Source organism: Plectropomus leopardus, chromosome 24, assembly GCF_026936395.1.
Source record: "Plectropomus leopardus strain MGB_pleo_1.0 chromosome 24, ASM2693639v1, whole genome shotgun sequence".
Taxonomy (NCBI): domain Eukaryota; kingdom Metazoa; phylum Chordata; class Actinopteri; order Perciformes; family Serranidae; genus Plectropomus; species Plectropomus leopardus.
This window is the reverse complement of record NC_142199.1, coordinates 13,044,595-13,059,225: the sequence shown is the minus strand read 5'-3', so window position 1 is coordinate 13,059,225 and position 14,631 is coordinate 13,044,595. Positions and strand designations below refer to the sequence as shown.

General features: G+C 38.9%; 1 protein-coding gene across 3 annotated transcripts in view; it reads right to left on the bottom strand.

Annotated features, from left to right (window-relative positions):
- The window catches only part of slitrk6 (SLIT and NTRK-like family, member 6), a 160,625-nt gene that overhangs the window by 7,483 nt on the left and 138,511 nt on the right, over positions 1–14,631 (bottom strand). The window contains exon 1 of one of the 3 annotated variants that reach the window (XM_042512837.2): positions 14,138–14,626. The exons of the other annotated variants lie outside the window; for them this stretch is intronic. The gene's annotated coding sequence lies outside the window, so the exon portion shown is untranslated. Of the gene's footprint in view, positions 1–14,137; positions 14,627–14,631 lie in introns of those variants that run through there. 3 annotated transcript variants of the gene reach the window in all.

The window sequence follows — 14,631 nt, the reverse complement described above, 5'->3', positions numbered from 1 at the left end:
AAAAGCCGAATTTAAAGGCGTCTCTTAAACTGTAAATTCGCTCCTGCTTCTCTTTGACCTTTTTTGGCTATTTCAAAGCGCTTTCGATACATTTTTTGTGCTGTTGGGTAAAGTGAAAATTATTGATTAAAACCAGCATCCAACATCTTTGATGTATTCAGACATATACCCCAAGGTCACTCTACACTTTCCAGTCACAGCAGATGCAGACTCTCACTCTAGGAACCTGGGAATCTCTGAAATATTACAGAGAATACAACAAAATATGAAACAACATAACAACACATCCCTCTTACTTAACTAAAATAAATAAATCACAATATATGTCATCACTATCAGTCTAACTACAGACTTACATAAAAGTTCAACTATATGCTTTAATCATCCATTTTACTCATTTCTACTGGGAATCACCACAACACTGGACAGAAAACACCACAATAATTAGTTGCATGTTCTCTCCTCCAGGGAGATCCAGGGCTCTGAGTCGGCCTGCGCAGCAGCACAACAACAACAACAAAAACAACAACAACAGGCAGACCAACTATTGAAAAATCTCTCATAATGACAAGTAACTCATTCTAAGGCCTTTAGAAAACTAGGGATTGTGCTCATAAAACAACCAATGGTGTAAAAGTTATTTAACGTAATGCTAGTCAGCTATAACCCATTTTGCATTTTGGAGGGGAATCATGTCTCTAATCTTCATTAGAGACGCCATGGTGAGGGAATTTTCCCTCTGGTTAATAAACTCATGACAACAGTGGTGTTACCAATTACACCAGACATTTTACAAGATGTTGGACAATATGCTCTAGTTGTGTATATTCTTTATATTTTCTTTACTCTTGTTGTGTATTGTGTTTTTTTAATATACTGTTCAAATATGTAGTCAAAGTGCTTTGACTAGGGTAGTCAATTTATCTTCTGTTTTCTTTCTTGTATGTTGCATAATGCCCTTGTAAATCACATTGTGATCTATGTCAGTGGAAAGCACTGTATGAATACATTTTACTTACTTACTCCTACTAATATCCTTAGAGCACCGTGTTAGGTTACTACTAGATATTTCCTACTGCTGCAGCTTCAAAGTATTTCACTTGCAAAACTTGCAAAAGTTTCACACAATTTTATTATGAAGTAGTCTCAGAAAATGCAATGTGCTTTTCATCGAGAACAGCATATACCTCTACTGTTCATTAAAAATGTTTCAACAAAAGAAGCAATGGTCATTTTTGGAATTTTTTTAAACTGAGAATCACTTGGAAATATTGCAGGAAATAGCTAGTTCCCTATTAGCATTTGGTTTAAATCCAAAAGAATGCCAAATAAGTGCTTTTGCTCTTTGCTTTGACACCAAATCAATCAGAGTAATTTTTTGAGGAAAAAAAAAGTCAAAACTCCATGATTTTAGCTTCTCAAATGGTAATATTTCCTGGTTTCTTTACTCCTCTATGACAGTAAAGTCTAAATCTTATGGACAAAACAAGACATTTGAGGACGTTATCTTTTCAAAACTGTCTGATATTTTAGACCAAACAACTAATTGTTTGATCAATAAATTATTCAAGAAATTAATCAAGAATGAAAATAATTATTAGTCACAGCCCTATTTGTTACGTCGCAGACTAAGTGAAATCTGACTCACACTTTTAGTTCATAATAGTAATGTTGGCGTCTGTTGTCAGCCTTAATATTGTTTTAAAAAAGCAAAATTATGTAATTAATAAACCAATTAAAACATTAAAAATGTTTCACCAATAACAATAACATTAGTTATTGGTTCATGTACAGCTTGTAACACCGGCAACACAGAATATAGTGGCAAGCCTAATCTTAATATATTTTACAGAATTGAACCGTTAGTTTATCAGTAATAAATAATAGTTTTATAGATACTCAGGGTAGAGACATGGAAAAAAGGCATACTTGATCAGCTAGAAGTTTTAGAAATGTTGCACATAAAGTCACTCTTGCCCTTAGAAAACTCACAACTGTAAAGTCTTTCAGACATCACAGCAAACTAAAAAATGACCATCTTGAACCGATAATAGGCAGAAAATTGGGAGATATGATTCTCTTTGCGCTCCAATTACCCATGTTTATCAATGGAAGTCAATGTGGTGAAATATAATGAAGCACAGAAATCTAATTTGGCAAGCCTATTAAATATGTATTGTTTAGACAGTGATAACATTCAGAAAATGTCTCCGAAACCTGGCATCCAAGAATATCTCTGTCCATTTCCTTTTCGTTACTTATCTGCATTTGCTTGTTCAGAAGTCTGCTGGTGGTCATGGCACCCGAGGCATTCACCTCTGTGACCCTGATGGCTCGGAAGACAATGCAAAATGAAACAGACTATTAACAGATGTTATCGCATTCTGCATGATAACACTGCAGAGGGCAGATATGGGAAGGCATTAGCCTCGTGCACTCTTTCTTCTTTATTTCAAACAGACTTCACTAACTGATCCATTTTTCCAGGTAATCAATGTTGCATGGAACTCAGTGTGATGGGCACGAGAGATGTAACGCTCTTCCGGTGCCAGTCTTCCACTGCGCTCTTTTTTTCCAAATTCAAATGTGCATCTCTTGCTGTTCAGACAATTCAATTAGAGCTTCGCTGAGGCCCTATGAGATCTCCCCTCATGCATGTGTGTGAAGCCAACTCATCGTCCGACATCAAATGAAATGAGTGAGAAAAAAAAGAAGAAAAAAACTAGTGCAGAGCTGAGGAGGGCAAGACAGCGGAGGGAAAGCGTTGAAGAAAAATCTGTTGATGGAATATTTATCACACATTGAGGCTTACTGCAGGAGCTGGAACATACACAATAGGCTTTGGCCACTTACAGAACCATAAATAGGTTGTTTACACTTCATTTGGCCCAGCTATATACTGTATTGTTCCTGTGCAGTGAAATGTTCTATAATATCATGGAAGTCCGATGTCCAATCATTAACATAACAGCATGCCACAGTGAACATGCAACCTCTGTGTGTTTCTAGTTACACTTACACAAATAGCTTATGAATACATGTGTTCATATCGCTGTTGTCGGGTGCAAACCTCGTATCTCCACATTGCAATGTTTTCATTTTTTTTCATAAATTAATTCTATTGGTTCCTCCTCCTCTGCCTCTATCAGTGGGTTTTTACCATTTCTCAACCAATAAAATGTATTTAAAAAGTTTGTAACTAAACCTGCTATCTCCATTGGATCATTTTAAAAACATTTTTTTTCTAATTCCTGAAAAATAGCAATTTTGGATATAGGAGGTTTGCGCCTGACAGCAGCGATATGCCACACAGATACTTCTCAGACACTGCTGTCTTTTCATGATGCAATTTCATTATATTCACTGGTGATCAATGTTCATATCACACTCCTGTTAAGCTCAGAATACGCTGCAGAATCACATGCGAAGCCTGCATATCACTCACAGTGATTTTCAAATGCAATTTTTCTTTAAGCTCATTCACAGGAAGCTGAGGCTACAAATACGGGAAAGTCTTGCAGCAAGTCATGATTTGGCTCAAAAACAGGCCTGTCATGATAATTATCGACATTATGTAAATGACTTCAGTCTTATTGACTGTTTTCTTTACAAACGTGTTTGTCAGTACAAGAATTTCATCAGTATTTTAGCCAACATTTTGAACTATAAACAGGAGGGTTTTCACAAATTGCAAGTTTTTAAATTTTTTTTTTTTTTACGTCAACTCCGCCTACTCAGAAGAAAAATAAAACAACACTTTTAAGGCAAAACAGTGTAGCTTATTGGTAACCTGCAACTACACTTGTAGAATGAGAGAGACACAGTCTTGACAGTCATTAACTTCCCAACCCTTGACAGTAAGCCGAAAAATTCTGTTATTGTTTCACCCCATAGACTGTTCATAATGCTGGACCACATGACAGTCCCCCAAATGTGAAGCCAAAACAGCTCGTTCACCCCCTGATAGATGGCTGCGCTATAGGGCATAAACCCCACCCCCTCACAGTTAGTGGATAGGACATGGGCCAAAAGCACCCTGATGTTTTTTTTTTTCAACAATAATCTTTTTTAATAAATCTTGTTTAAATTTGTTATTTAATGCTATAAAGAAGAGGTGTGACGTCATGATTGGCAGATGTGTGTGCCAATCCGTGCGCTAAAATTCAATAGAGCTGCTCACAACTGGTCAGACAGATGCATGGGCAGTAACTTGCCATAGCCATTATCAGTGGTTAATGAGACCGATAACCATAGCCATAATCAGTGGTTAATGAGACCGATAACCATAGCCATAATCAGTGGTTAATGAGACCGATAACCATAGCCATAATCAGTGGTTAATGAGACCGATAACCATAGCCATAATCAGTGGTTAATGAGACCGATAACCAGTATTTGAAACCGATATGTATTTACAATATAAATGTAAAATATTTCTGTCAAAATTTAGAATTTGGAATAAAACAAACTCCAATTCAAAACTTTGTTTAAATGCTTTAAGCAAGCAAAAGTTTAATCAAAACTAAAACTTTCTACATCATATACTTTTTGAAGTCAAGTGAAAATTTAAATAAAAAGTAGCTCCCTGATTTTTAACAAAGTTAACGTCCCTCCCATGTCTAGACTTTCTTTGCACTTTATTAATTAATTTCATTGGCGGTCATTAAAATAAAATACCGATACAGATAATCGGCAAAAGGCCAAATATCTGCCCCAGTCATCGGCCTGGCCCATAGTCTGTCAACCCCTAGATGTCACCAGCACAGGACAGCAGCCACATTCAAGATATTTGGCTTCATTTTTGCAGGGGGCGTAATCGGAGACGTGCAACACTTAAAAACTGCCCAGTTTTTCAGGGAGCCGAATGCAGGAAATTGGCAAGATTATGGAGGTTTAATGGGTGTAATTTAATAAATATACTGTTATATAATCATTTTATCATTTATCACAAATAATTCTGGGACAATATATAGTCAAACAAAAGCAGTTATCGTGACAGGCCTATCATGACTACTTCAGTGAGGCAGGGTAAGTAAATGCAGGAAGTTACGTTTCACCTCCATGAGGCTCCATAATGCAGTCTCATACTACATGAATAACTTAAATATTCTTTTCTAATTTATTTTCTCTCTTGGCCATTAACCAGTGTACCACAAACTGCCATAATTAGGCCTGAGCCATTAGATCAACTGGCACTATCCATCTGTGTAATGTGAATAAGCAATGGATCTACATATATTGCCAAAGTTTTGCTGATAAGCACCAACTCACAGCATGCAACATTAAGATTCTCACTTAAAAACTGACATGTTGCTTATTGGTACTTTTCCTTTTCTGTTCTATCCTGTTTTCAACATGAATGGTCAGGTTTTGTCTTTTACAGTTTGACTTTGACAAAACAAATTATTTGCACTATATATTTGCAAAACTAAAGGTGGCACAGAGCATGTAATCTTCACTGAAGAGCACAAAGCGCACATGCCCTTGCTTTCCATTGATTTTGCACACTTCATGCACCAAATGGTCAGAGCGTTGCAGTATCACTTGTTTTTATCCCTTGTACATTTGTCATAGTTTGCAGTGAATTGACACACACGTACAGACTTAAGACGTGACAACGCAATGTGAACCTGGACTTGCACCGACTTAGCGTGCACTCCATCTAGTTGACAGTTTAGAACATTATTTTTAGATAATATGAACGCAGCTGTAGTCATGTTCTGTCCTCGTCACTGTCAAAGTAAGTAAAGCATGCTGGAGCCACAAATAGCCCATAAGGCAGGAGCCTAATTCCTTTTTCTGTAGCGTGAGGCAACTTGATGTACAAGTATGAAAGGCTTGTTATCCCTTGTGGCACCCGACAGATAGAGCTATTCTCCCAACTCCGTCAAGACTGATAAAAGTCACTCTATATTTGTGTTTTAAACATATTGAGTGGATATCTTGTGGATACTCCAGAGTTCTCTTGGTTTTTGACTTGTTTGGAAAGGCTTCACAGTCATCTCAGCTCTAAGCTTTTTTATGACCTTAGTCATCCTCATTGCTAGGCTACCTGCAGTCATGGTGATTTATGGATCTTGACAACAGGGAGGTTGAAGGAGTCCATTTTAATTCACTGAAGTCTGAGGTTTTCTGTCAGACCCATATAAATAGTGCATAATATACCAGTCCATCATCGACATGTCTAAAATGTAAATGCAATCTGTACTCCATAACAAGGATCAAACACTATGATGCTGAATTCCAAGCAGTTGCAAATAGCTTTTAGACTAAATATTATTCTTAGACTCAGTTTATTCCAAATTATGTCTCAATGTAGGTAAAAAGTGCAAGGAATGGTGCATACTTTCCCAAGTTCCTTAAGTAGCCCATATTTTTTTTCTGTTTATCAGCTCCCTTTGAGATAACTACCACATCAGCACATACTGAGAACCATTGGGAGCTCAAGGAAACTCTCTGTGAGACTTAGTAGACTGAAGATATCCTCACAGAACGGTTCATTTGATATCTTACAAATTAGCGACAACAAATGGAGGATTTATGTAGGTAAGTTTTAGTCAAGTTACATAGATTTAGGGAAAGAAACATTACTGGGTTGTTGTTACATTTCGAAAAAGAAAAATGGTGGCAACGCACCCTAATATAAATCACTTGGTTTCACACAGGACACAAATGGTCTCTCGGGGAGGGTCCTGTTTCGTTTGACCCATCCACTACTCCACCCTGCCTTGTTATGACGACTTCTTGTCTTTGTACTACTTCTTTCTTTACTCCTGTCAGCGCATTAGTCACATGATCACAGCCTTTCCAATTAAGTGGGTTACATGTGAATGACAGCAAAGGTTATTTGCAAATTCTGGTGTATTAATTTTACAGGTATATGTGCAAACAGAACACGAGAACAGCCTGACTTACTGGTCCAAACTCATGCATCTTTAAACAATGAAACCCCACATTCTCCACCTGGATAGGAATTAGGCTGTAACAACCCATAGTTCCTCCACCAACTGCTCTGCAGAAACAAAGATCCTGTTGGCAGTGCTGCAGGCACACAGCCTCAATGACCAGGGAGGCGAGGATCATGCTCCGTGCTCTGACGGCTGCTACAAGGGTTGCATCTTTAGACACATCACCAGTGGCCTGTTAAAAAGCTACATCAGCTGTGTGCTTTCTCATGTCATGCAGCAGTCCTAACAGCTGGCAGCTGATCATATGGCAAGATATACACAGCAGGGCCTTATAGTCTGAACTGCTCTACACAGAGAATCCTCACACATCTATGAGCAGCAAACAGAGACAGGTACAAAAACACATTTTCACTTTATCTCTACCTTGTGTACTGAATAGCGTCCTCTCTAACTGCTCACTGTTGGTGGGCCTTAATTTCTGATAGCGAACATATGCATGATAGAACTAATAATAGAAGCACAAAGACTGCGTGGGGAAGGGAGGGGGGTGGCTGTGCTCCCCTGGCAAGCATGATTTAGCAGGCTTGCATTTCAAATGGTCTGTTTAACTAATGCGCAGTAATTAGTTCTCCAGAAATGAGCAGGCAGATTACACCAGTGTAGTGCCATCAAGGTGCATTCTGTAAGGAAAGACATCTGCACCAAAAACAGATGTAAAATGTATGTGTATGTTATTGTCCCTTTGAAAAAGGAGTGACTCACCAGTGCCTCTATCATTACATTTTGTAAAGTTGAGTTAATTAGTTGTTGAGAAATACTGATGGGGCGTCCCACATAATCGGCTCCCCATCTTGATTTCTTCTCAGCAGTTTGAATTGCCCATTTCAAACAAGTACGCAACCTCAGTAAAAATGCTGCAGGCTAACGGTAATGACAGTCTTATGATTCACTCCATAAATAGGTGAAGATGTGCCGTCTGATTCCCAAACTTCAGTCTCAAAGGAGCCACACATTATAGGTAGACAGACCTGCTTACTGAGAATAAACAATATAAAGGGCACCACCTAGAACATTCCGTAGTGTCTGTGCATGTAATTTTGTGAACAGACGTTTCAGTTTTAACCAGCCAATAAACAAAAAAAGACATGTACGCTCTTACTAGAAAATAGTCTCACATTAAATCAGTTTGGCTGAAAACATTTAAATTATTGTAGCACAAAAACTAAACAGATCTACTGTCGACATTGCCTAAAGTTATATTCAAGTACAATCTGTTTTCTGACAGATTGCAGAGCCATGCATATACGTGCATTTTAGGTCTGTGTGGCTTCCTTAATTGGCAGATGTATAACTGGTTTGAATTACAATATAGCGCATGCTTACAGTTCTTCAACACAACCCTGCTGAGTTTACTAATTGGACAAGCAACAATAAAGTCATGAGCTGTTTTTTAAGATCACATCTGCCAGATGATGTAGTCATTAGTACCAGCTAAATTATATTCTTTTTAGTGACAATTACTCAAGAAGCCTACTACAAAAAATACATTTTTAAAACTGTATTTGCTATGTTTTTGCATTTCAATGATGGTTACAGTGCCATCTGCCACCTAGACTTCTTTCTAAGAGTTGATATACTTCATTATGTGGAGCACATGCATGTCCATGAAAAGAATAAAAACAAAACAAAACACAACAAAAGAATGGTGCCCCAGCTTTAAACCCTGCGGATTACCTTTTAGCTAACCTGGCAAAAATATATCACACATTCCTTCAGCTCTTGTGGCGAAAAAACAGTCACATCAGACAGAAGATTAGCACAAAGTCTCAGGCTATCTATTTTACTCTTTGGGAAACATGCTTTGGCAAGTTTTACCTCAGACAGAAAATCACTGTTTCGATCACATACACCCCTTTTTCTGATTCTGTGACAGTTTTTTCCTCTCCCTGGTTATCCATAATTCATCCCTGTGCCATACTGGGATCAGTTTAAGTCGCTTTATGATGCAGAGCCAACAGAACAAACCTTCACACATTTGACAACCTGCGCAGACTGATGCACATGCCTAAGAAAAACCCAGTCTACAACCAATGGAAATAACAAGCCTCCTATGAACAGAGACAGAGCCAACTTTAAGAGTCCAGAGATGGAGACTCTGGGTTGATAGTTTGAAAATATTCTCACAGAGGGCTGGAACATAACTCCATTTTATGTCCCTCAACAGGATAAGCTGGTTAGAAAATAGAGAGATTGATAGATGTCAAGTCTGTACATGCCTGTATGCCTATTTGTGCAAAATAAAACTACAGTTCATATTAGGTGCACTGACTTGCTTTTATACAACAGGATGTTTGTGTTTCGCCTAAACACAAGAAGTGAAGGACAAAAAAACCTGAATGATGGACATGAACTTCGACAAATTGACTGGTAATAAAGTAAAAACCCCACTGCGAAGCTTGATCTGATATTAAAAAGACAGATTTCATTTTGTAGTTTTAGGACAAACCTAAGAAATTAAAGTTATTATCTGTAGTCCCAGTTTGTGATTCATGCTAGCCCTACACCAAACAACTGTTCAAGCTGTTTTACTGATGAGGACAAACGTCAGAATGAAGTCATGAGAATTTCGCAAGAGCTGTGGCACATTCCCATGATGTTGATCGTTCGGCCTAACATCACTAAATTATTCTTTTTCTTGTCTTGAACAAAATCCAAATTTTAAGTTTGTGTGCAAATACAGTTTCTTTATCGATACTATAAAGATGCCGAATTGACAAGAATACTATCGACATGTGAAGCCTTTATCGAATTATGTGTTTTTGTAGCAAGATTAGGAATTGTTAAAATGTCATATTTATTAAAGGGAATTTGTTGTCATATTTTCAACCAGGGCATGATGGGAAATGAATAGTGACAGTTCAAGATTCCCAGTCTTTGCAAAATCTTAGATGGTTAAAAAGGGCTGTAAATATCTAATAGAGTCTTGCTTAAAACTCCACTCTCTGCTGTAGGGTTTGTATTTTAGCCTATTAAAAAAGAAGTCCTAAAGAAGTCCTCAACAATTTATTGGTGCAGACTTTAGGCAGCAACTTTTCCACGCAGATTTAGTTGAAGGTAACTTGTTTTTCTGCCCCGTTTTCTTTTTTTTGGATCAGGTACAGTGGCTAAGTTAATTGAGTGTCTGATGAGTTAACAACTACAGAGACTTGAGCTGACCTGCGTCGTCTCCCTGAACAAGACCTTTCAAGACCAATTAAGTTGGAATGCCACAGCGGGCAGTTAGAGAAGCTGGACGGCATTTTAAAGCGCCTGTTCGAACCTGCTAGAAGAACAAAAGCTTCAAAGTCAAATCGTAAAACGTCTCAACACCCCTAATGCCTTATTTATATTTGGGATAGATTACTGCAAAATGCCCTGAATCATAACAAAAACCTGAGATTAAATGCATTTACAGAAAACACAGCACATACTGTACCACACATAAGAAGTGTGTGTGCATCACACGTGACATTGATGCAACAGAAGGGAGTGTTGCATTTCAAACAAAAGCTTGTTTATTGTCCTAAATAATCTGCTCGCTGAGCATTTCATCAGAATGCTTACCGCAGCCCATCATATTCTGGGTGTGACTTTCCAAACAGCAGGTTTTTCAATATTTATAACACTTTCAGCAAGATGGATAGACAGGCGGGAGATAGATGGATAGGCTCAGCACCTGTCGGGAATGTCTGTTTTCAAGAAGACAACAAAACCTTGTTGCACTGTGCTTTGTTATTTCTGTAAAATGTCACTTTAAAACATTAATCAGTGACACGACTTTAAAAAGATCATGAATATATTGTGTTGGAAATGATTTTAAGTGCTGCTCTTGCATTTGGACTAAGGCTCCTAAAAATTTTAAATAAGCAGCACCAGTGCTCCTAGTGGGGAAATCTAGTGTGCAAGGATCCCACTGGCCTGCTGCTCCCACCTCCTATAGCCTATACGTCTCTTGACAAATGGCAAGAGGAGCTTTTAGTGAAAGAAGCAATTTTCTCTCAGGTGTTTTTCGATAACACACTCCTGGACAATACAACAAGAAGCGAGTAAGCACAGACAGGCAAGAGCTCGTTTTAATAATACTGAATACCATGTCTGACAATTACATAGAAAGCATTTTAACAGGGAGTGCTTTCACAGTGTGAGCCCTACCTGATAATTTACTCCCATTTACACTGGCCATAGCTTTCTGCAACACATGAAGCCAATAATGCCAGCAACCTGGCTTGGCAGCACAGGAGAGACATATTTTCACCCCCTTTTCTCCTAATTTACTTGGAGGTCACAACCAACAGTTACGTGCATCCACTGAAGTCAGGCTGCTTTTGCTTGGGGGCTAAAACAGAGAATGAGACTAAGAAGGCGAGATAGTGAGACTTGTTGCGTCCAGCTAGGGGTTGGTTCATTTCAGCCTGACATGGGATAGCAGATTAGAGCCCCCTGCACTTGCTGTGTGTGTTTGTGTTCGTGCACGGCCACAGCTTTGTTTATGTGCGTGCACGAGCCTTGACCGTCTATCAACTTCCCCTGAGCGCCCTGCAGTGTTCCCAGGCGCCAATTATGGTGGGACTTGTCCCTTTTTCTTCTGTATTGGAAGTGATGTGGCTTGCCCTACAGGGTCGACACCACCACTACACCCACATATCTGCAGAGATCCTGCCAGCGCCCGCGGCCCTCCACCGCAATCCTGGAGAAATGATAATTATGACATCCGCCCACTCAAGAGGCAAGAGATAGTTCAACTCCCTTGCCCCTTGTTCCAGCCCTTTTTTTTTGACTGATTCAATATTCTGTGGGCTCGCGCTGCCTACTTTCTCTGTGTCAAAGAGAGGCAAAGGCTCTCCAATATATCTGCAGGCTCTCTCTGTCTGAAAGTAGTGTGCTTTAATAAAGTTTCACAATGCCCCCTTCCCCGTTTCACCCCTGAGCTGATACTCTTAAAACTGCAGACTACTCTCACCGGTCGGACCAATTTCCTTTGGCATTTTCACACAACACCACCTATTCAAACGTTTGTGTTTCTCTTCACCGCAAGCCATTTGCTCAATAGGGGTCTAATCAACAATTTTCTGTTGTTGGCTGATTATTGGTCCTTAAATGCAGGAGAAAAGAGGGAGATAGCTGCCATTAGAAATTCAAGTAATTATTTGCAGACCTCTTAATAGATTTTTTGGGAAAAGCAGAAACATGAAGGCAGCATCCCTTTGTGAATCCTTTTTTTTTTTTTTTGCATAATTTGTTAAATTGGCCCACATGTGTCTCCACACAGCCATCAATAATTCATCTGACGTTCTCCAGACACACCAGGCTTAAGAAGCCCATACACATTTATGCTATGGAGCTTATAACGAAGCTATTATATTATTAACCATTGATTCATCCAAGCACAAAATTGGGATCCAAACTCAATTATGCAATTTACAACTTGGAGCTAATTAGACATGTATTCCTCCATTAACTTGCACTTAAATAGGTCTTTAACCTCGGCCTCTCATGGAGAAAACTGCAAACATGCAGCACAAAGTGCAAACTGATTATATTAAATGAAGTAAAGATTAATTTAATCCGCTATCTACAGTGTAGCTAGGGATGTATGCTTAATACTAACAGTGCTCAATGAACCCTTTGAAACCTGAGCAAATTGGTTTGATTTCTTTCAAAAACATGGGGAGAATGCAATGAGCAACCTGAAGAGAAATGGCCGAAAAATTAGAAAAACATTAGTAAAAAGTTACACGAAAATTAATTGAAACTACAAAAAAAGGAATAACACCAAAAGGTTTTTAAAATTTTAAATTTATATATATGTATGTATTATTTTTTTCCTGGTTACATTACTTTGAATATATAATCAGAATAAGTAAAATATAGTGGACTGCCCCCCCCCTTTTTTTTTTAAAAATAATTTTCTAATAATCCTAACCACCCAAAAACTAATTTGAAGGCCATTTTCTTGTCACCTTACACAGTTTTTTGCAATTTGTTGAACATTTCTTCCCATGTTTCGTAAGATATCAAACCAACCACCTGGCTCAGGTTACATTGGGTTACATAGCTTGTGAAATGCATCTGAACACAGCACAAGAAACCTGATTTTGATAAAGGTTACAAAGGGTTAAGGACCTGTCTGTTATTTATGACAGCAGAGGGGGTGGTACAAAACTGGGGAGACACTTAAATTTTTTTTCGCACTATTGAGGGAGTTATGCTTTTTTATTTGACCGAGAGGAAATCAAAAACATTAAACTTTAATGGCTGTATTTTGTTTTTGTATTAAACATCCTTAAAGGTCAAAACCCGTAAGTGGGTTTGAAAGGCATGTTTTCTTTGAAAATCTCCAAATTGATGCCATTTATCATAGCCAGAAACTGTGAATGTTTATGGTTTAAAAAAAATAGTCACACCTCAGCAATCCCACTACTCTGACAAATTAAGTACAGTCCCCAATGTGTTTCAATAGACCAAATATGCTTCTTATACTCTCTGATTGGCTATTCCAAGTGATGTTGCAGTCCCCATTAAACACCTGTGACCACTCACAGTAATTATAAATATTCATCCGTAACAACTAATAGCTGTGGCTGAATGCCAAAAAGGAACAACCGCAGAACAGCTAACTATTGGGCACAAAACTGCGCATTCGAGCAGATGTTATTACTGCAAAGAAAAATAGAGCCACTTACAGTTTCATAGATTTGTAGCGGGCGATAATGAGCGGCGTAAAGGCACAGCATCAGTGTTGATTACCATAAGCCTGCACAGCGCCGTAGGATACAGTAACTGCGCGTGGCAAATAGCCAGGTGTGTGCTCGAGGTAATGGAGCCCCCTCAGGAAAACTCAGGGGTTTTTTTTGTTTTTTTTTTAGCTTCCTGTCAAGTCCGAGCACTTTTTGCACCACTTTATCTCCTTGTAAAAAGCACGGTGTTAATAATGTGCTTTGTGTTGACACGTAAGTCCACACAGTACTGTGCATTTCACAGGAATGCACTTTTTTATGGTGAAAACTGGGGTGCACTGTCGTTAAACATACTGTAGCTAGTTGGAACCTGCCTGTAATGGACACCTGGATTCCTAGCTGTGTCATAATACATCAGGATGATAAAAAAAAAGCCCATCTGGCTCCAAAAAAGTAACAATTAAAGATGCATGTATACAGACATATCACAAGGGACTGTTCTTCGTGGCTTACCGTCTATAAGTGATGAAAACCGGGTAAGGCTATTCCAAATTTGACCGTGCAGAGTCCATCAGTAGACACAGCGAAGCGACGCATTGAAGAGGGGCTAACCTCCACAACACTTTCCCCCCGGTGCTTCAAAAAGCCGGCTGACACAAAACTTCACAGGCTCCGTCACTTGTCCTCTCGGCTCCACAGTCTTTTCTCGGGTCTGGCACCGATGTCACACACTGGGCTACTAATTATTCCCTTTGCGCGAGGAGCTCTCGGTGCTCTCCGGTCCCGGGATGATTGTGAGTCGCTCTGCTCCCACAGCCTCCGAAGAATTAATTATGATTAAGTTGCAGGTTCGAGCCCCCCAAAACACTGTAGTTGTTACAAAAATAATAAAAAAAAAAGAATCTATAAATTCTTCTTTTATGGTCCACTCTAAATGATAGAAGCGCGCACCGTGTCCAGCTCTCGCGCCGCGCCGCGCGCTCTGTGTAGTTTACCAATCTGCGATA